Raw genomic sequence first — 23,722 nt, 5'->3', positions numbered from 1 at the left:
TGGTAGAATATTTCTCCCTCAGCCTTTGAGAGAGAATATTTCTCCCTCAGCCTTTGAGAGTTCTGCTCAAGTGCTGAGTGAGTGACCTGGTCAGGTCTCTGCAAACAGAATGGAGTTTTCATGGTGTTCAGTACTGTTAGAAGAAAATAAAACCTCTATGTAAAGTGTGCTGAGTTTAGTCAGACGTTTTAAACCACATCAGTGTGGATGCAATGCAAAAACCATTTCAAAAATAATAAATGCTATTCTTATCACTTTTATTACAGGCTGGGTTATGCGGAAGGCAGTGGCACAGTAATCACATAGTTCTTAAGTAATAGCATGCAATTATATTCCTCCAAACCACTGGGAATGCTGGAAGCATGTTACTTTATAAAAGAGCAAGTAAAGGCCCCAGACATGTAACCATGGCTGCCTACTGTATTACTTCAGCTTGATTGTATTTCTGAAGGCAGGTCCTCTGAACCTTTTCTGGTGAATATCTGCTTCATCCATTTCTGTTGGGTGAGTTAGGAACATGAGGAGGGATTACTTGCTGCTGCTGGCAGTGACCTGGCCGAGAAGAAAATAAATTCTTTAAAGTACATGCTAGATTATTAGAAAATAATTACAAATTGAAGTATTTTATTGCTACATTGGACAGTATGAAATTTTGGAAGGAATGTGCAATAAAATGCTCTCTTGATAAAAGAGCTCCTACCTGCTGTTTTTTAAGGTGTTTCTGAGTGGACTATACTTGTCAGACAATGCTATGTTGAAGACACCTTTTCCTGGCATCTTTGAAATAGTTGTTCTGACTGTATAACTATGGATTTGCTTTCAAGATGGTTGAAAAATCATAGTATCATTATGAGCGTTGATGCTGGTTTAGGTGAAATATGTTACTTTCATTCCTCTTTGCTGATAACAACAGTAGTATTTCTTGTTTCCCTCCTTTTTTTGAAAATTAAATATGATGTCCATGGGGCTCAGAGCAACCATATCTAGTCAAAGATGTTGCTGCTCCATGCAGGGGAGTTGAACTAGATGACATTTAAAGGTTCAATCCAACCTAGACCATTCTATGATTCTTTGTACATTAGATTGTTGTAATTTATTCTTACTTATTTTCTCCACCTGCTTTATTAATGTAATTCTTCCTTCATTTCTGAGAATTCTCCTAATTTCAGCAGTAGATGTGCAGTTGGGTCCACCTGTTCTAAGTGCAGGTTGTACTGAGCAGGATGTCACACATCCAGACTGGTTTGTTTGTGCTACTGTACACTTCCAAATATCAAATATGACCACTATATGGACTCTTGTTTAGAATTTGATTGTTGTTTGCCCACTAGAGAAAAATATATTTGAAGATTTTTAACCTTACTTACTTTTTTTTTTGCACAAATAAGTATATTAGGACAGGGAGAGAGAATAATTATGTTTGCTTATTATCACCAATGAATTGAATATTACCCTGCAGCCAGAACTTAGGAGATGTAATTCTTATGGCTAAAAAATGAAGAAATATCAATTTTGTATTCATTAGTATGTATCCAGCAGTATATGTAACATTATTACTTATTTAACAGTTTCTGACACCACCTGATCGTGTGGTCTGTCTGGACATCTCTGTGCCAACATATTCTAGCTTCTGTTTTTTACTCATAAGTAATGCTTTGGGAAAGAGCTTTATTAAACTAAAAGAGTTCTTTTAGAAACACTGATGTGCATAGCAACTTATAACTGCAGAATACCATTCGAACCCTCTTGGCCCTTTTATTCTTCCTGGAGCCTGACTATATCCTTGCTTGGACCTTATAAACATCAAGGCTATTGAGTTCTATTGAAAACAGTCTATTAGTTCTCTTGCTGTAGAGTCTAGTCAGTGGTGCTTTTGAAAGTTACCTCTTTTGTCTGGAGATTTATGCCCCCATAGCTGAAATGTAGCCAGTGTCTTTGCAGGTGCTGTTAGACACTCCTCAGCACAAAATAAAGTGAATTAGCTCAGACTGTCTTTGTTGCATGGAACAAATTAAGAGTACACAATTGCCTGGTTACTGTTTCAGAATGTGGCTTTCAGATTAATGGCTTTCTGCCGCTGACTGTGTGTGTCTTTCCCTTGTATTTGTTTGTTTGTTTTTTCTTTTTGACTTGCTTGCTTTGTAGAGAGGCTTCAAAACTAATGCAGTGGCTAAAAGGTAGGAGAGATGCCAGCCTAAAAACCCTTGGATGGGTGGAAGGGTGAAACCCCTCAATTTGAGCAGGAGTAGGCTCTGCTGTGGATTGAACCTTTACCCTCAAAGTGAACTTCCCCATTAGGGTGGCAGTTTTTTAAATAACTCTGCCTAAAATTGCTATGTTTGGACATGCTGTGCATATAAATGAATAAAAGCTGAAGGCTTTTGTACAAATATTGTTGCTTTGTGCATCCTTGGCCAATCTGCTTGGGAAAGACTGACTCAGAGCTCCAGAAGTGCTATTATGAAAGTCAAGGTGCTACAGGTTCCTTTGCAAATGTTTTTAGACAAACAGTTTTGCAGGTCCATTCACCTGTGAACACTGGTGGGAGGTAGAAGCCAAATATCCCTCCATTGTTTGTGAGCCTTCTTTTAGTCCTTCCCTGGTCTGTTTCTATTGTCTTCAGCAAAAAAGGCATTTTGATTTAGACATCTTTAAACAGGAGAGACTGTATGAATCTTAACACAGTTACTATACAGAGAGTTTTGAAAGCACTGAATAATTCTGTGAGGGGAAGAGACTGGGGCAGAATCAGCTATGACAAAGTAGAATGAATATTTGCACAGTAGAGCTGTGGCTTGGAAGAGGAAGGGGGCAAATGCCAATGCAATATAGGTTTGAACAAGGAAATACTTGGCAAAAAGGTGGTACTGTTAAAGACAGAAGTGTCATAGAGAATGATAATTTATGATCCATTGAAAAAATATATGAAGTTAAAGAAGGGGAATGTGTGTAATGGCTTGGGATAATTCTCTGAAATCTGTAAAACTGAGGAAAAATGCCAGTTACATTCATAATGATTAGAATTGTGTGCATAGAGAATGAGATAAACATGGAGAAAATTATTTGGCTCCAAGATACATGACATTTACAGACTTTATGCTACAAATAATAGTTTAATGTTCATACTATAAAATACTAATTGTTGAATTTAAGTTTGGGAAGCTTAGCATCCATTTGTTTGTGTAAGGAAAACCCACTGATTCTGCTGCTTGCAGAGTTACAAGATCAACTGAGATGGAGAGACTGGCGTTTTGTGTATCAGAATGACCATTCTAGGAAGGCTGAGTAACTTCTCTGGGCCACAGGGTGACTGCTCATCATTCTGCCTGCTGTGCTCTTGACTGTTAGTAAGCATTTACTAGGTTTGTGAACATTCTCAAGTTGGTTAGATTGCTAATTCACAGTTAAAATCAATATGATTCAAATAATTGAAATGGCACTTTGCAAACCAGAGATATGTTAATCTTGTTCTGCTGAGACCGGAATGATGGAAAGTGTTCTCATTTATTGTCCTCTGACATGTAAATCTGAAAGAGCCAGAAATGTTATCCCTGTGTTCAGTGAGCGGAATGCTGTCAAAACTGGAAATGGGTGTTACATCTGACTTCTGACTGTTCTCTGCTGACCATGTTGTGCAAGATATTATACACCCATCAGAGCAGTTCTTTGGAATGCTACTGAGGGGTTAAGCTTCTGGAGGAGTAATTCCTTTCTGCTGAATTTGTGCATAGATGTGTCTTTGTGGGAGGAGTTCATTTATGAAATTCTAACGCTTTCTCCCCAGCGTCGTTGTCTTGCTGGCCAGCTTTTTATTCTTTTTTTTCCTTGTATGGTGCAGAACACCCTAATGCCTGTAAACCTCCTAACTATTTAAAAATAGAAATAACATTAATAGTCTTTTGTCCTCGTATCCCAGGCTGTAGGAGAAATAGTCTTAAAGGAAAAAACAAGAAGTCAAAAGTTGTGAAATGATGATCATGGCAGAGCCAAGTGGGGGTTAGTTTTGCACTTAATTTGGAGCCTAAGGAGGTTTGCACTTGCTTTTGAAGCTGCATGAAGTGTTTCATGTTCAGCTGAGCTTGTGTGGATCAGCTAACTGATAAATTCATGGTGGTTATGTGAGGTAGTTCTTCTAGGAATGGTTAGAGAAATTACTGGAAGTAGCTGGAAGTTTTAAATATCAGAATAGAGGTTTTGGTCTTTATAAGAAGCAGAACAAGGGCAAAATAGCTGAGCACCCATGTTAGCAGTTACATGTCCTGCTGAATGGAGAAGGTTTTTGTTTCGATTTTCTGTAGATGGGTGATTTTTTTCCTTGGTGTGAAGTGCAGTAGCTGTAATATTTTTATTTCCTTTCAGGACTGTGGTGCTTTAAAATACTAGATTAGTAACAGGTTTAATTTCTAGGTTTTGGATTTAACTGTATAAACTAGGTGTTTTCTACTATTGTAGCCTGATAAATACTTGCTTCTGATAGGAAGTGACATTGCTGGAGCAGCTGGCATTAATATGTGTGTGAAGGATTTAAAGCAAAAAATGTTTTGAATTAAGTAAAATTCAGCAAAGTACATCTTGGAAATATATTTAAACATAGCATATGACTTGATTTCTTTATACTGTAAAGAATACTAAAATACTATTACAATACTAGTTTATATTCTAAAGTAGTATGTTTCAAAGGTAGCAAAGTGATTGCAAATGATACTTTCACTTCAATTTATCATGTGTGAACAGACATGATGTTTTTTAGCATCTAAAGTCTGCATCTTTGGTTGTGATATTTGCAGTGACACCTCTCCTTTGTAGCATTACGTTAGACAGGCAAAAAGTAAAAATGAAAAATAAATCAGATGGGGGAAAAACCCACCACATTTAAATGTGAAGAGAAAACCATGAGCAAGAAGCTGGATCTGTTTTTGGTGAACAGGAAGAAACAGGTTCATAAAATGTGTGTGCAAAGATAAATCACTGAAACTGATGGAGAAGTTTTGTAAAATGAGCAAGAAATGGGATAGGAAAAGAAAATTGAATCAGAGGGTAAGCCAAGGAAAGACGTGGAGCAAAATACACCCTTGGGTAACCTTTACAGGGTAAAGCAAAATACCAAAAAAGCAAGTGCAATAATTTATGTATAGTAAGAACCTTATGTCAGATTTTAAAGACAGTAAAATTGTTGTCATGGTTAGCAAAGCTTTTAATATTAAAATGACTTTTTGTACTATTTGAACTTTTAACTATTTAAAAACTTATTGACACTAGAAATAGGGATTATTGAACTATAGACAGGTAGTACCTGTCTATTTCTGATGTTATATTACTGTATTTTGGGAATAGTGAGGCTTCATTCAATTCAGTCTTTTTAAGGCAGGGCAAGCATATTAACAGCAAAGCTGTGTGTCTATTCAGTGGGGAAGGAGGAAGAATATAGTGTCATTCATACATTATATAATTAAAAAATGCAGACCGTTATGAAGATTTCTGGAATGGGTGTCTGGTCAAAGCTGAAAGGAGCTTTCTCAGCAGTTGGGGCAGGACAAGGATGCCCTGGTTACTAAATACAGCTGTGATTGATCAAGTGGAACAACTTAACCCACGGTTTCCCATGCTCATTTTATGTTGTGTTGCTAGGGCTTCTTCTTTGCTTGTTATGTTGGTGTTTTTTTTTTTTTTTTTTTTTTTTTTTTTTTTTTTTTTTGAGTTCATCCCAGTTCAAGAAAACTGTCCTTTTGCCTTCCACTTTGTACAGTGTAGTTTCCCTGCTCGGTAAGTTTTGTCCGTGATCCCCTGTCCAAAGTGAATTCCAGTCTGGCTGAATGCCTACTCTTTGCTTGTATTCCACTTAGCAGCCGTTCAGATTGCCTTGTGTTACTGACTTGATTTTTTCCTCACTCACACATGTCCTGTCACTTGCAAGGTTTGCTAGACATGGCATTTTATTTCCCCTTGCTTAGTAGTGTGTTTGAAGGAAGATGTATGAACAAGAACATCCTTGTGCCATCCATCTGAAATGTTTCCATACTTTGTCTTATTTTGAGACCCATCAGTACCATTCCTTCTAGTTTCTGTACAGTGTCAATATGATGATATAGCTTCTTAGTCATAATGTGCAGAAATTAAGACTGATTTACTGAATTGTAGCCATGTTTTAATGGATGTTTCCATTCACTGTCTGAACTTTCAAAATTGATGGAAAACTATTATGTTAATTTGGCAATATGTAGTATTATGTTATTTTTCTGAGGTTTTGTTTGAGGGGGACAAAAAAGACTGCAGAGCCTGAAATTGTTTTTCATTTAAAAAAAATGCCAAGTTTCTGTCCCATCTTCAGAACTTAGTTTTTTTTATGTGCTGTTTCAAATTCACCATAAAAAATGAAGATAATCTGGCAGACTGTCCACAAAAAAATCTTTCATGCAAGTGGAGTGGATCTTATGATTTGAAAGAAAATATTAACTAATTTAAAATAACCTGTAACTTCAATTTGCTAACATTTTTGTAAGTGAATTTAGAGATAAGACAGACACTATCATGGTGTAGACCATGAGACACTTTTGTATCATGGTATTGCTGCTATTACTGCTCTGCTGAAGTGTGCTGTGTGTTACTTTGACATTTAGCCAACCAGTCAGGAACTTCTAAGGGTAGAGAAAATAGTCTTTTGAATTTCTTGTAATTTGAAAGCCTTTTATGTAATTATATTGATTGTTAATGTAATGACTTTAAGAGCTTAAGTCTTTAAGTCATTAATATAATGACTTTAAGATTTCTACTTTTAGTTGTTCCTAGCATAAATCTTGCTCTGTGTTTCCATTAAAAAATTACCATGCAGACTTTGCTCAGTGAGTTACTTCATTGTTCTATAATGATGCAGATTATCCCTGGTTGTATAGATTGGAAAAACTGAGAAGCAGGAGTTTTGAATGGCTTAATCTAGATCTCAGAACAGATCAGAGACAAAACTGTGAATGGAATCCATCTTTGGTTCTCTGGGATATTTTGGATTTTTTTTTTGGTATTTTTTCAACTGCCAGTGTATGGTATCTTGAAGAATGGATCTTGAGGCATTTAAATTAGTCTTGTTCTGGAAGATGTTGGGATAACAGTAAAGACTTAAAGCTTCCATTAAAGTCTTAAGTCCTGGGAGTGGTTTTAAATGCATTAACACAATGCAGAAACTCACTTTATAATAGCTTCCGGCACAGACACACAACTCACAAATAGTCTTGAAAAGTATATCACTATAGATTTGCAATCAGTTAAGAATCTGGTAATACGAAAGAGTAGTAATTGTGTACAAAAAAAAAAAAAATCAGTATTTTGCCAAGAAGTGCTGTATTCCTTCTGCCAGTTTTCATATCTTTGTACATTTGGCTTCCTAGAGAACTGAAAAGGTTATTTTTGGCCTAGTGCCCTGGGCTAAAAATGGCTTCTGGAATCTCATAGCTCCGTTTGGTGTTGAGCCGTTCTGTGCAGTAGTAACAGAACTGCAGTCATTGGTAGTCTTGCTGAAGCATTTTAGTTATGCACTTAAATGTTAAGCTGTGGGAGATGTGGCTCTGGGATCTCTCCAGCATCCCATTTATCAGAAAAATTTAAGCCATGTTTATCTATGAAGCATTGGTAGCCTGAAGAAAAAGAGGCTTTTCTACAAGTACTTGTTAAAGGGAAGTAAGAGACAGTGTAAGGCTTACCCTCTACAGGGAAGGGCTCTAAAATGAAGAAATAAATCAGGTTATTGCTGTGGGTACAGTGAAACGCAAGCATTGCAGTTGAGACCATACATGTAGGCAATAGAAGGAGTCTGTGAAGTTTCCTTGTGTTTCTATCCAGTGTTGCAGGGTTTATGTTTAAAAGGGAAAAAAATCCACCCTGACCCTAACATTGCCCTCCCCCAAGAAACGAATGTGCCAGTTACTAGATGTAAATGTGTGCTTATTATAAATACAAGTTTCTGAAATATTTCTAAATACTTTGGATGGAGTTTGAAAGAGTCAGGGAATAGTGAATAGGCTAGTTAAATCCAGAAAATCTTACACCAGTAAAAGATCTGAAAACCTGCAAAAAAGACTAGAGGTTGTTTGCCTCTATGTGCCTCACAAATCTGTTAGCTTTTTCCCCAGTATTTTGTATTGGGCTAAGTAGAAGTAATGCATGGTGCTGCAAGAAAGTAAACTTTTCAGGAATAGAATTCATTTAAAGCCCCCCCCCTTTTTTTTTTTTCTTCCTGTGTGTAAAGTCAACATGGACTAATTCTGCATGAGAATCAGAGTTATTCTAGACATAGCTCATAAATATCCATAGAACCCTCATTTCAAAATCATCCAAGAAATCAGTATTGGATTTTTTGTGTTCTAACTTTGCAGTGTAAGGCTTTGTTAACACAGTAATCTGGAAATATGGCCAAAGTAAAGTGAGTTCTGATCAAATTTGTGATCACACAAATTTTTTTAGATGTTCAGTCTAGTGAATGGCTTTTCAAAGACAGTTATCAGATTTTGTTATTGGTGCTGAGGCTCGAAAATGAAGAAATAAATCATGGTAGTGGTAGGGGGTAGTAAAGCGTGAGCATCTCAGAGAGCTATCTACCTCCAAAATTACAGTTTCTAAAATGCAAATCCTCTTGTTCTAAACAATTTATGAAAAAGAGTTATTACAGATCAGTTTCTGTAGAATACCTGTGATCAGTCTGCAGAAAGCTTGATTTTTGCTTACTGGACTAAGCAGAAACCTTGCCAGCTTTCTTAAATACAGGTGTCCCTGTAAAATAGAGTATTTTGTTTTGTGTTTTGATGACTATGTACTATATGATGGTTACATTTCTTGCTTGTAGCCTCCAGCCAAATAGTTTTATAGAATGTTTGCTATTTTTAAAAGTTGTTTTTGTTAAGATACTTACTGAAGATAAATCACATTCTTTGTTAACAGTACTTGAAGGGATTAGTCTGTGTATAAGAATTTTTCCTCTTTGTCTCTTAACAAAACCATCTTTTTTTTAATGTTCTCATCATAGAAATAAAAATATTTGCAGTCAGGAGGTATTCTTCTGCTTGTAATCGATTCAGCTTGAAAAAAAGAAAGTATTGTTTTTCCTCAGTCCTAGTGCATTTACATTATGTCATTGTGTGTGTTAAATATATAGAGTGTATTATATATGTAAAAATATTTCACCTGCTCCACTTCATGCATGATAGAGTTCTACTTTTTCATATCTTTCTAAACCTTTCCTTCGTACATGAAGTAATGATAGCATGGGGATAACCCAATGAATATGTGTGAAAAAATAGAACATAGGGAGAAATATATTACTTCATTAGTAATTATTATGATTAAGTTATTAAATTAAGGTTGTGTGAACATAACAACTTTGTTTTTCCTGTAGAAGATTGTAAATAAATAATTGGGAAGTAGTCTTGCACAAATGAAAATGGTAGAGGGTTGTAAGCTGCCAGGGTTTTTTGCTTTATGACCAGAAGCTTTTTGATTGAGAGGAATTTCTCTAATACTCAGAGTATTTAGTCAGTCCTATTGTTCTTTACCAGATGTCTCACTTTATTTTGTGCTGCTGTTTACATCCTGATGCTAGTGGACTATCCTTGCTGAAACATGTTGAAGCAATTGATTTGTCTTAATAAAAGAGACTTTTATGTTGATACAGTTTGTCCCTCTGCCTAATGCCTGCCATCAATTTCCCTGGCTGAGTCTGTGTATCTAGATCAGAAATTTATGGCTCATGTGTACTGTCTCAGTTTTAAAGTATGCCAGTGATAATAGTATGATTGATTATATATTTCCTTTGGAAACAAATAGGAGATTACACAGCAGTTTTGTATTTTAGCTTAAACTTCTGGTCATTTATTCCTTTTTTCTCAACTAAATCAGTTATTCCACTGTAGTAAGCATTTACTCTTCTACAGTTGTTTATACATTAGTTTATACTTTTGTATTTAATAAACTTAGGTATTTGATTAATGAGAGATAATTCCAATTACAGTAATTCAGGATGCCATTGCAATTGTCCATCTAGCTTCCTGCTGAAAGCTACTACTGGCCATGTAAATAGGGTGACTGACCTAAATGGTGACGATGGTGGATTTAAACTCCTAGGACAGGCTTGGAATTGTGGCATTAAGGAGCTGGCATGTGATTTTTGCTTGCTGTGCCTGTTCATGGGAAGGAAACCACCCTCAGAGCAGTGGGGGACAGAGTTGGGGCTGCTCCTATCTTGCATTGCTGTATTAAATATTGCAAGGGCTTGTGAGACAGTCCTAAACAGATGAACCTCTGGTGTTCTGCTGTGAAATATGATTTCAGATCCCAAATCTTGCAGGTTCATGAAACTGTACAAGTTTTTGGTGCCTTAACAGTTTTTATTGTCTTTTGCTTTGTTATTAACAACTGGACATAGCAATTTGTGAGTTGCTTTGTAAATACCTTCCTTCGGGTAATGTGTGTTCAGCTTATTTCACAGTAGTCACTGTTAGCGCCCCCAACTTTCATTTTAGTAATTTGCATCTTTAGACTTGGTGGGAGTTCATGATTGTCATTGTTCCAGGCTTATGCTATCAGTTGCCAAGACTGTGATTCTATGATTGTATTCTTCCTTTATTGTATTTTTAAGTGTTCATATGACAGAGTTAAATATGACCTTGAATGTGTCTGACCTACTGTGTGCTCCGGGTCCCCATGTATCTATAACTTGGCCTTGCTGTTACTTATAGCACCATTACCATCAGTCACTCGCAGATTTTATCAGCAATGGCTTTGTATTCTAGGGAGGAAAGTCTTGAAAATCTTGACTGATGCTGGGTTGTGAAGAAATAAATAAAACTGATTTCTTGTGTGAGACTCTTAATGATTTCCTTGAGGGTATTGTTCATTTTACCTGAGTAGATGTTGCATTAACATTCTACAACCACATCAAAATAACTGATGTTCTGGGGTGAGAAAATAAAAAATCTTTTTAAGTAGATAGTATATTTGTATGAGGTTGTAGAATATGATTTGTTTCAACAGTGTACAAATCCTAGCTTATGACTATGTCTTTTTAAAGATATCAAAGTGGACTTTTCTTCTTGCGATAATTTTTCACTTATGTCTCCTTTTGTATTTTGCACTATGAATTAGGAACATAAAAATGAAGGTTATGCATAACATTGAGGGAGGTTTTAAATCAAACACAGGTAAAATTGCTTTATAATTAAAAATTCCTCCCTGAGTATCTGTCCTAGAATGGATTGCTTGACTATTCCATTTATAGAAACCGGATGTTTTGGTTTTATGAATGTGGATTTCTTGGGAACTCATTTTGAGAAAGTGTTTGTCCACCTCCACCCTTGGTGGAATGCAGATGACATCAGAATTTTTTATGTACTGGTGTTATGGATACAGAAAGACCAGCTTTAGAAGTATCAGTGACATAGAAGGAATTGCATTCTAAGCAGTCCTACTGTTTAAGGTGAATTGATGTACAGATGTCCAGGTGGTCAAATCTAAGGTGATCTAATAAAGATAGAGTAGTAGGTGGTTTGGATTTTTACCTATTCCATTTAAAATACTATAAATAATTGTAGTGTGTGTTCCAGGTCATTTTGTGATCTATAACATAACCCTTCAACTTTCTTTCTTGTATGGCAGAGCTATGCTGTTGACTTGTTTTGGATGTCTTATATGTGTTTTTCTCTCACTTGTGATAATTTTGGTTCCACTGGCATTTGAGTTGTCCTTTTAAAAACTTTAGGTTAAGATCTAATTACAACTTCACAAAAACAGCTTCTTTAAGAGAACATTTGTTTGTAAAGAAATGGTAAATATCAGTTAAAATATGCAGTTAATCTAATAAAAACTTTATTCTAACTTTGTATCTAAATTTTATAGGATCAGAGGATAGCTATGAAGGGACCCCCTGTAGATCATCTAGTCCAACCACCAGTGCAAAGCTAGGCCAAGTCTAAACTTGTTCAGTCTGTTCTTGTCAGCTGAAGCATGTTTCATTTAGCTGAGGCATTCCCAAGTATCTTGAAGTCCCAGGTATTCCTTCTGTTATGAATTCCCAGCATTTTTGTGGTGTAAGAATACCCAAGGTGATTAGATTTGTTTTACAACCTTACTTTGCAGCTATGCAAAAGACAACAATTTAGACACCTTTTGTTTGCTGACATATTTATCCACAGACCTACTTGTAGAGTTTTGCTCCAGCTGTGTATTGACATAAATTCTGACACCGTTTGCATCTGTATTACCAAATGTAGACTCTGTTAGTCTGTTAAGGAAATACTGAAGAGAGTACCTAGGTTAATGCATTTTGGAAGTGCTTTTACAACACTTCAAAAGAGAATGTGATGAGGTCTTAATTTTAAATCATGTTCTATGTACCTAGGGGTTTCTCCATTAGAAAGATGCTTGTGAGGAGCTTGTAGCGCTCGAGACTGGAGTTTTTAGTATACAGGCTTGCTCATGTTGAGATAGTGTGTGGTATTCTTTTTCCTTTAAATTCTGATGGCAGCTGTGGAATGCCTGTGTTTAGAATTACTAAACTGTTTAAAGTTGTGTGGCAGTAAATTTTACGTATTTGTACTGGGTTAAGCCCAGTAGGCAGCTAAGACCCACACAACTGCTCACTCACTTCCTCACAGTGGAATGGAGAAATCAGTCAGAAGGGTTAAAAGTGTGGGTTAAGATAGTGAAAATAATAGACAAAGGAAAAGCTGTACATGCAAGCAAAGCAAAATAAGTTGTGGGTGGATTTGTTTGTTTTGAAAATTTGGTATGCAAATGCAGGTAGCACGAAACGTGGGCATGATTGAAGTTACTGGCAAAATCCCTTCTGACTGATGTATGTGGGACTTCCCCTGTTCTAATGTTCTAACAAATGATACTTCAGACTGGGTTATAGCAGTGTAAGGAAGTTTACCAGTCTTCTTTCATCTGCATAAACCTCAGCACAGGCTTGTTCAGCCTACTTTCTGGGCAAGGTCTCCTGTCATGCTGCTGTACTTGGCCTGCTGTCAGTTCAGCAGGAGTTTGTCAGTGTCACCATGACTGTAATAGTCAGTAAATAATATGACTATAATGCAGTTAGAGCTGTTGGAATATGGTTATTCTTGTTCACTAGATAGTGTGTATGGTCTTGCACGTTATGCCGTGGTTTTCATTCTTTCTGTCTTGGAGGATCCGCAACAGTAAGAATGTAAACAATAAAATATTAGTGGGATTTGTTCTTATATTCCAGGTTCTGAATGTTAGAAAATTATTCCTGATATTTCTGTTAACTGTCAATATATTTTCATTGTATGTAGTGTGTCTACTATATAACTTCACGAAATATAGTTTTAGGATGTGAAAGGTCTCCTCCCACACAGATGGAGAAACAGAATATATGATACATGACAAATAACTGTTTTTCTTAGGTTTCTTCTCTTTAGTTTCTTCAACAAATATCCAGAAACCGTAGCTATTAAAAGGAACCTGTTTTCTGTATTTAGTCAGATGAAAATCTGCAGGAGAACTCATCTGTGGCAGGATGATACCAGATTACTTTCGTGATTCAACCATGTATTAGTGTGTAGTGAAATGCACTGAGGACTATTCAGCATCACTATTGTTATGTTGGATTTTATTGTTTGGTTTTTTGGGCTTTTTTTGTACCATATTTTCTCAAAGAATAGTAAAACTTAATCAAATCATATCTTAGAATGTTATTCTCACAATACTCTCTTCTATTAATTAAATTTTCTTTGTGATGTGGTTACCAATATGTTTCTTCCTTGTAAAACATTAAGGTGGTTTTTAACAGTATTTGTTTTTTTTTATTTATTCCCATAACAACCATCAAGGGCTATAAACCTTCAGAATAGTAGATTTCAACTAGTGAGAATTTTCCTGTTATAACTGGAGAAGTTGATGAGGAATGGAGAAGGCAGCAGGTGTAGTGGGAAGTAACAAATTTCTAAATAATGTTTAAATACTATTAGCCTATAATGCCTTCTTTTTTGTTTGGTTGGTCGTTGTTTGGGGTTTTTGTGGTTTCTCTTAGCCTTTATAGCTAATGGTAGAGAAACAAGGAGTAACTATTAGGCAAAATAGTAGCAAATAGAGTTATGGTTTTACTGTCTTAGGTGCATTGAATGGCTTTGAACTTGTGTGATTAAATCTGAAACTGTCTCTTTTATTGTTCTCATAAAAGTAGTAAGCTGTAAGTTTTAAAGAAAAAGGAAGTACAGTGAGTATAACTGAGCTTATATCTCACTATGCTGTATTTCTAAAGTACAATAGCAGGTACCTATTTTCTTTGGGGGATTGCTCTGTGTGCCTCAATTTTCATTTAAAATGTTTGTCAGTCAGTGTACCTTGCAGTAAATTAACTGGAGGAAGTTAGTGTTTAAATATAATGTTGTTTGACTGTTTCATCTATAAATATTTTAGGGACTTTCCTCTGGATTTCTACTGTGGTCATAGGTAATTTTTTAGACTGCAGCTTTTTTTGATGTGGCTGTTAAAGAAGCTTGTACTTCTGGTCTCATTAAACTACTATGTAAACACTGAGCTACCTTTACACTTTTAGCCATTTTCATACAGTTTGCTGGTTCAGAAAATTTGTACGTTATGTAGCATGAATTTATTGTTTTGCACAGTGTTTTAGTAGCTAACTTGCAGTTGCAGAATGAATAGAGCTGTACAATATATGAGAGTAAGATGGCATACTGAATTTTAGGATACCACTTGGAAATTTTTTTGTCCCCTCTTTTGGTTTAACCTCATTTTACAGTGATGAAACCAGTTTGTTTACTGAAAAGTTGAGTCTTGGTGCAAATGCTTTCTGGCCTCCCTCTGACACCAAGGAAAAATTAGGGGAACAGAAGATTGAGCCCACCTTCTCTTTTTGCAGAAAAAAAAAATCTGGAGTGTAACAGCTTGAAAAGGGCACCCTCTAAGAATTTCACTTTCCTTTTTAGTAGTGCCTTATCAGGTATGGGCCTCTCTAAGCCTTGGTAGGGTAGGAAAGATACCTTGGTTGGTAGCTTTTTTGCCAGATAGAACTACAGTTAAGCCAGGCAAATGTATCTTCTTGAAGACTGTTCCCTAGGGTAACTACTCACATAAAGACACATCTGTTTAGAGTTTCATAAGTACATGCAGGCAAAATATTTCAAATCATACTGGCTATTGAAATTACTGCTAACCAGAGTTTTGTTTGATGCAGTTTGTCGAGCAAGGATGGATTTGAATAAAGAACTGCCCCAGTGCATTGTATTCTCTCATTTGTAGGTATGTACAGGCCCATGTCCATAGATGTGGGGGACATGATGTAAACAGATGTACACACTTCAGGCATATGGACTGAAAATTTTGTCTTTCATTTTCTTGTGGCTTGAAGAAAAAAAAAAGACACATTTTTATGTCCATAATTTTAAAATTAGAGGTAATTAATGTAATCATTGGAGCTTTTCAGGACCAGTTTTAAGTTTTCGTGATTTATGCAGAATTTATTCAAAGAAATGGTATATATATTTCATATGTATTTCATTCTGATTTTGGTTGCTACTCACAATATATGCTATGTTATTTTTACAATAATTTCATATCTAAACACTTTGTGTTTAGGTAGTAATGTAGCATTAGCTACTTTGTTATATAATTGTATAATGTTGTGTAGTAATCTTGTGTAAAGAATGCAGCTGATTATTGGTTTAAAATCCCTATTCTGTTTTTACAGGTAAAGTAAGTAGTAGAAGAGTATTAGCACCGCATAATTCTATCCTACTCTTTTTAATTTTGTGTCCTTGTGCAGTTGTTTTTCTAAGTATGTCTGGTTATAGTTTAACAAGAAAAAAAGTATTTTACCCTTCTCTTCACTCATGATTTTATGATTTCTGTGGGTATGTCCATATGGGTTTTTATCATTATTTCCAAGATTGCTTAGGATCTGAGAAGAGTATTGTAATGCTGATACAGGTGTGTCCCTAACTATGGTGGCAGCAAATGCTTAGTCTCTTTAGGCAGTCCTGATGCTTTGGAGCTGCAGAAATGGGGACCACTGTAACAGCCAGGGCATCCCTGTGTCTTTGTCACATTGGATATATATGGTGTATGTAGACTTGAAAGAATAAATTAAGGTAGGAAAAGTATTTAACAATGCTGTCACATATGTAACATTCCAGTGTCTGTAAAAGTTTACTCAGATGTGACTTGTAAATTCTAACTGAAACAAAGGTATGGAAAACCTTTCTCTTTGAACTTGCATTGCTGAAAATTCCATGTCAGAGAGACTTTCTGTAAGTGTTTTTGATGTGTTGGACTTGGAGATGGAAGAGATATTGTTCTGATTTTTCGCTGCAGAAGACATCTTGTACTGATTTTTCACTTTGGACAGTTTCTCCAGAGCAGTGGTTTCCAAAGTGAAAAACATTGATTGCATAAAAGCTTGAAAGTGGCATCCCATTATTTGCAGACCCTTGATGTGAAACCTGAGGATTTTCTGAAGAATGTCCTCTTTCCCTTATGGCTGCTGAAAATACAAGCAATAGACAGAAACAAAACAGAATTCTCTGTTGAGCAGTTTTCTAAAGGATACCTAAGCAACCTAGTCCAGGGAGTCTAGAAAGGAACTTTTTTTTTTTTTTTATGTAACAACTTCAGCTCTCTGGGTGGTGGGTTTTTTTTGTGGTTTTTTTTTTTTTTTTGCACTTTATATGAATATTCTAGACTCAGAAAAGATCCTTGATTTAAATATCTGGTTTATATTAAAGTTCAGAACTACTCCGTGTTAATTTAAAAGTATAGTATATTTTTACAATATACTTAGAAATATTCCAAATTAAATTTTTATTTGAGAACTAGAAGTAAGTTTAAAATTGTCTTCTGGCTTGTATTTTTTATGCTGCCTTATTGGAATTCTTCTGTGCCTTTATAATTGAGGTGCCTAATTTGCAAGGCTTTGAACAAAAGAAAGGTAGGAAAGAATGTAGGTTCTTAAGGGTTATGCTGAAGTCCCTGACACTGGCAGTGCTTGTGTGTTCCTTGCACACAAGGAACTGAAATGAATGTGAATGAAGATGTGACTATTGGGCAAAGAGGGAAAAGCAAATAAAACCAGACAACAAAAAACATAAGAAAACCTAGGAATAATTTAGCAAATTAGTAGTCAGTGGTTGACATGCAATTACTGTGTGATATCTAAATTCTCAGTAGAACTGAGCCTTTTTTTATTGAATATAGTTGCTATGTAAGAGTGCAGCAGAAAAACAGAGAAGAAAGCATTTGGCTATTTAAATGAATTCCTAGCCTTTGATTCTATATAAAGCACTGCAAATCCCTTTTTAATTCTGAAAGAAATAGTGCCTTATTTAAAAATAATGTGAAAATGCTGGAACCAATCTTAAATTCATAGGATTTTATTCAATCCTTTTATAGGATCAAAGGTAAAAAGACCTTTAAGGCCATATATCATTAGACGTGCCAAAAGGTATCTTCTATACTGCTATTAGCTTATGGTCTGCATGCTTACTGTTGTTAATGCACTGACACCAGCACAAACCAGAAACCTGAACTTTGCCGATGTAGGCATGTTTGCTGAATCTTAACATTTACATTTAGTAAATGCTGGGCAGTGGAACTCTTCAGTCTTCAGCAAAAATAAGCTGAAATTATTTGGGATTCTTCAGGCAAAAGCTGGCTTCCTCTCCTGGTTTTTAAAAGTGTGTGTGGTAAAGATGGAGAGTCCCTCTGTCTTTCACTCTTTCTCTTCTGCTTTCACCAATATTACTGTGCATTTTATTCCTCCTCTGAATCCTTTCACAGCCTCTGTGCCTGATAATTTTCCCTTAGGGAAATAAGATGTCATCTTAGAACATACATCTAGGGTAAGACAGACAAATCTGACTTTTCTCTATTAGTCTGTCTTTGCTGGCTTGTGTTACTTATTAAATATGGATAATACAACTCCCACTGCTCTTGAAGCTAGTGATGTGTGGTGTCTTTGAAAAGCTAATTTCAAAGAAGTCACTGTGCCTCCAATTCCTTGTACAATAGCAGCAGTTTTTATGTACTAGAAGTATGAGAGCAAGTGTAATAAAGAGGGATACACCAATATCTCAGGACTCATTAAAATGTGTCAGCAAGATACAAGAACAAGTGCTGGAATGAATAGGGAAAGATGGAGAAAATTTTGGAACTAGGATTGGGAGAAAGATGGGTTGTACTGTAGTAGGAAAGAGTAGCCTTGCCCTCACCTGCAGCTGTTTTAACAGTTTGGTATAATTTGCAGCTACATTAAGCTGTCATTAAGTTTTTCTTCTGGCCTCTTATTTTTCAATGACTATAGTACACTGAAAATATGAAATTATATGTGAAAATATTGTTTAATCATGCTTATTTGTTAAATCACGTTTAAATATTTTTAAATAAAAACAGAGCATGATAATGCAATAAAAAAGCTAAAACATTGGTGAAATAGTAACTAAGTTGTCTCAAAAGCTTGTTGCTTTTTGAGGTATGTGTAATGATACCTGATTACTGGCTATTCAGATAGTCAGATAATGACCAGAGGTATAGTCATAAGGTGGAAAACTGAGCTACTTAATTTCTTAAACCATTCCTAAAACGAGCAAAATTGACCACTGAAGCCATTATCCCTGTTGCAAAACCTGCTGAGGTGATTCATTGGAAGAAACTCTTTGGAATGCCGGGCAAACTGAGAGGGGGTAACTGTTAAAAAAGGTGCATAAGATGTATTAGAGTGGTACTGGGGACAGGAGAAAAGAATTTTGAGATTGTACGGGTCTGATATGGGTTATTTAAGGCAGGGATCTGGAGTGGAAAAGGATCAAAGTGAAGTGGGGAGGAAGGAGTGTGGGAAAAAGAGAGAAAGAAGGGATAAAAGGGGACAGATTTTAAAGCAGGCTAGTACATCTGCCTAGTGAAGTCCTGTTGCCCTATTGCCATGGCTTAACCTATGAAACTCTTTTTAAAATTCTTTTTGTCTTTCCATTCCCATGCCTTGTGAATGTCTATGGGTTGTGTACATGATCTTCTACCAGGCTTCAGGCTGGAGTAGCCAGTAAGTAGAATGAGTGAGAGACAGTGGAGGTACAAAAGCTAATAGAGAAAATAGTGAAGGGTTTTTATCTCTTAGTATTGGTCCTTAGGAACAGGATGGATCTGTCTGTGGTGTCAGTGTTTGTGTAGGCATTCAGTGCAGTACTGCTCCCTTCTATTCATTTGTGTGTTTGTGGTGAGGTGTGTTATCTAAAACTTGTATCCTTTGGAATATATCCTAAAAATATCCTTTGGAATTACTGCTCCACCTTCCTATGCTTGGAAAGGTTCTTGGGATCAACTGCTCATATTCACCAGGCCAGGAGAGGAGGGCTTCTGGGAGTCCCTCAGTGTGCTTTATTTGCCTACCCCTTACAAATAAGCTTTTTGCTTCAACTGTTAGTGTTCTATGAGGGATCCTTTGCAGAGTTTGATGCTGCTCTCAAGGCAAGTTTTCTGTATCAGGATTGCATCTAACAGCACAGAACAAAATTTTCAGTGTTGGAGGCCTGGTATTCAAAAAATCGTTAACACCCTGAACTCTGCTGGAATTTGATATGTCTTTTGGGTGATTATCACCTCTGAAAGTTAGGGTATTTCCATTTTTGGATTTTAATGCCTGCAGAGTCCTAACAACTTTCTTTCCATAACAATGAATAAACACTGTTACTGGTTTATATGTGCAGTGTGTTTTTTAGCACATCAGCTAAGTGTTCTGGTTTCGTTTTTTAGGTAGTCTTCTATTATTGCTATAAAATTATTAAATAGAAGTAGGAAGTAATAGTGGAGGAGAGAGATTGAATTGCTTTTATGCAAAAGCATATGAGAAATGATGGAAAACTGTTTTAATACAAACACTGGTAAAGGTGTAAACTTCAGTAGTTAGGTGTGTTTTAGGATTACTCTCATTCCTAACCCTTGTTTTCCAATGTTTCATGAAGTGCTGTTAATATAAAACTTGATATCCAGTGTAAACTTCAGGAAATAATTTTTCTGTTGGGTATACCTGTCTTCCTTGCAATCCCAGTTCACTTGTCCCTTTACCACAAGGAATCCAATTACTTTAACTCAGGGATTAACTCAGTGATTAACTCAGCTATCCAAAGGACTGACCTGCTATACAGCTGATTCATGAAGCACCATCTATGTCAGGGGAAAGAAAATCTGCAAGATATGTTTGGAGGCGAGTTTTCTTAATGGTTTTCATGGTTTTATAGTTGGATTTTTCAGGGGCAGCTCTAAATATTGGTTTGAAGAGGAACAAGCAGCAGTTGTATAATTTCTTTGATTCATTTTATTGCCAACATAACTGGAAATAAGGGACACTGCTTGTGTGAGAGAAGCTTGCCTCCATACTACACAGTAATTAGAAGTAGTGTAGTGGGAGCTTCAGAAAGCTTTGCTGTTTATAATGTTCTGGCTTTATTTTAACAAAAGCTGCCTGGTAGATTTGTGGTCAATTGTGTTAATAAACACAATGACTGAAGTAGAGAGCTTCTACAACGTGATTTTAATCTCTGAAGCCTGAACAGTTTGTTTTATGCCAGCTTTATGCCAACCAGTGTTCTTAGAAAGCTGGTTCTGAATTCTTAGAATAGTTCGTTCTTAGTCATCTGTTCCTTCTCTAGCTTGAAATGTAAGGCTGTTTTGCTCCACTTTACTTTCCTTTAGTTGACTGAGGGTTGTGTTCTCATGCAGTAGTGAAGAGAGTTTAAGTTATTTGTCATCTCCAGATTCATTTGGTGAATACTGTGAAGATCATATGTGTGGCATCAGGGTGCTCCCTCTAGTTTTAGATGCTCTGTCATAAACAAAGTGGTACAACTTTGCCGAGTACTATGGCAAGACGTGAGTTTTACCAGGTCTAATTAAGACGTAAAACATTGTTTGTTACGGATTTGACAGAGAGTAACTGCGGTCTAGAAACATTGTAGAAGTATCTGACTGCCAAGAAACAATGTCTTGATTGCATCCTACTAATTTAAGTCAACTCCTTCTAGCAGGGATGGCAAATTTTACAGTAATTTGCCATTTGCAGTTTAAAGCAAACAAATTGGAATTATCAGTGTTCCTGCCATTCTGTATGGGATGTAACTTCATTGTCTGTGTACATTTTACCAACAAGAAGCATGACCGTTTACCCAGGTTTGTATTGCATACTGTACTGATTCCTGGGGGAAAGGATGTGCTCCGCAGTGCTAGAAATGACTTTGAAAGACTGTGTGACTGCAAGTTAAAAAAAAAAAAAAAAAAAAAAAGTGAGGGAATTGTATCACCTATCACTTCTGCAGTTGTTAAAATATTGTTATATGTTGTTAGGTTAAGAAGTTCGACCACTTACTCTTGCTTTATAAAGAGTGTGAAAATTTGCTAGTAGTAAAAAATACAGAATTCTTAGGACTTAAAAAGACCAATGTATAAGCCATAGGCTCAATAATAAAGCAGTAGATGCAGTGATTGTTGCAGGTACCCAAAACATAATCCTTACATTAGGAAATGGCTGATGACAAGCTTTGGTATTGCCGTGGAAGTGACTGCTATCTGGCCAGCTGGCTAAAAAAGAGAGCCCAAAAAGACAAGGAGGAAATAAAAATTTCAGTCAAGCTGGCACTGTTGCTATATTAAAAAAAAAACCAAACCAAAACCAATGACTTTTTAGAAAAGTGGACTTGACTTTTGGCCAGGTTCTTGCACAGCTGTGTTAGTTATGGCACTGACAGCCATGGATAATTTGAGCTGTTCCTTTTCTTTTCTTAAAGGATGCATTCCCCAGAGAATGCTTTTACCTGAGATTGCAATTTAGCTTTCCTGTTGTTCATGCAGTCACACTGTCCCTCACGGACTCTGCTCATAGTTACAGCCTTGCCTTAGGTTTTCCCCTCTGGAATTTTTCATCTTCTAGCAGGTATGTAAGCCCAAGATCTGATCTCATTTCTGACTAAGATGGATCACCCTTTGATTTCAGAGCAGTAGTATTTAACACTAAGGTGTTATAATAGGTCATCCTTTTTCAGATATTAGGTAATCTTGATTTTCAGTTGCCTGTTGGAATTGCAGCCAACAAAATTAAAATAATACAGGCATATCAGAAGCATGATATGTGGTGTTGCTTTAAAGGAGAACACTGTTTTTATTTATTATGTAGTGCTACTTTTCCAGCCAAGAAAGAATGGAAGTTTTTCAAAACTAAGTTTTCTCCAGTGATGCTCTGTCCTATTATGTGCTATCAATCTTTATTTTCTTTTTTTTTTGCAAGTCCACAGCATTGCAAAACTAACATTGCCATAAAACCCTGTCAAGATCTTCCAATTTTTTAAATAAATGTAGAACAGAAAAAGAAGTCCCTAAAGTGTAAAGTATTATATTTTATCAGATGAAAGAAGAAAGAAAGCGGACATGGGGTGCAAAATTTGTGTATCCTCTGAGTTAAGTATGTTGCTTATGTTATAAGGTTATTGAATAACTTAATACAACTAAATCTGAAGGTAATGAATATGCACTAGTTTAGAGAGAGAATACCGCTGGTGTAACCAAGGGAGTGTGGTTGGTGGGCTTGCTTATCCAGTCTGTCTTACTGACTTGACAGTATGTTTGCAGAGATAGTTGCAAAATTACAAGAATTAGGCAATTTGTTTCCCATTGGCATTTCTTGTGAGTATGTTACATATATTGTATTTTATTGTATTGCATTTTATTCAGTCAAAACATGTTTTTTTCTTGAGTACTTAGTGAAGACAATCAATAATAGAACAAACAAATGTATGGACCTCTTAGAAATAAATTATGTGGTTAGCTTGTAGCTTGTTCATTTGTACTCCGAAAACACTTAAAATTCTGATGAATGTGTGACTAGTTTTCTTCTCTCAGTGATCCATTATATGATATTTCCTGTGTGTTTGGAATAGTCATATTGTTACTGTGTTATCTTTTTTACTTAGCAAAAGAGAAGTCTGTTGGCTCAGATGGAATTTCAGAGTCAGAATTTACTGGCACAAAAAGCTAAGCTTTAGTTTGTCAGAATACAGTTGGTTTTACTTCTGTATGCACTAGAATTTTAAAAGCATAATTGAATTTGATCAAAAGTCACATTTGAAGTAAAAAAAAAATCCATCATCTGCAGCCCAAAAGGCACTATTTTTTTGGTATGTAAATTGTACATGTCACTGGCATACCACAGATTCTTTGACTTTGTCTCTCTAATGGGGCAATAAAACAGGGAATTTTTAGGGAATTGCAAAAAATTATTTTTCAGAATACCTACTGATCATTTCAGATTTTTAAGAAATTAATTTCAAAGAAAACTTTGTTCATAACAACAAAAGAAGTCTGTTTTGCCATGTAAAATGATTGTTAGGAATTCCCTTACAGTAAATATTTCTGTTTCTGCTTTTCGGTAGGTATATGTTTTTTTTTTTTTCTCCATTGAAAACGGTTATCATCTGCAACTGGCAGGAGCAGTTTTTCTCTAAGTTTCAGGGCTGAAAATGCAAATCATTAATGAATTTGATTCTTGTTTAATATTTAGCATCCTTCTGTTTCTAACAGTTTTTAAAATGTTGGTGAATCTTTATGGTACTATATTTACTTTATAAAAATAATTTATTCAGTTTTGTTTATAGTTCTCTTAACTGAACTTGTTCTACTGTGGTGCAAGAATTCCACAACTTAATTACATTCCTCAGGAAATGAG

At 35.8% G+C, this 23,722-nt stretch overlaps 1 protein-coding gene and 1 long non-coding RNA gene across 8 annotated transcripts in view; one reads left to right on the top strand and one right to left on the bottom strand.

Moving 5' to 3' along the window:
* Positions 1-23,722, top strand: part of LRCH1 (leucine rich repeats and calponin homology domain containing 1) — a 117,233-nt gene that overhangs the window by 3,500 nt on the left and 90,011 nt on the right. The window lies entirely within an intron of this gene.
* LOC137469453 (uncharacterized) lies at positions 241-3,802 on the bottom strand. Its single transcript, XR_010996527.1, has 2 exons — positions 2,530-3,802; positions 241-552 (listed from the first exon to the last, which is right to left on the bottom strand). It is a non-coding gene; the product is annotated as an uncharacterized lncRNA (long non-coding RNA).

This window comes from Anomalospiza imberbis, chromosome 2 (genome assembly GCF_031753505.1).
Source record: "Anomalospiza imberbis isolate Cuckoo-Finch-1a 21T00152 chromosome 2, ASM3175350v1, whole genome shotgun sequence".
Classification (NCBI taxonomy): domain Eukaryota; kingdom Metazoa; phylum Chordata; class Aves; order Passeriformes; family Viduidae; genus Anomalospiza; species Anomalospiza imberbis.
Note: the sequence above shows the minus strand (reverse complement) of the source record. Positions and strands in the feature narration are given on the sequence as shown.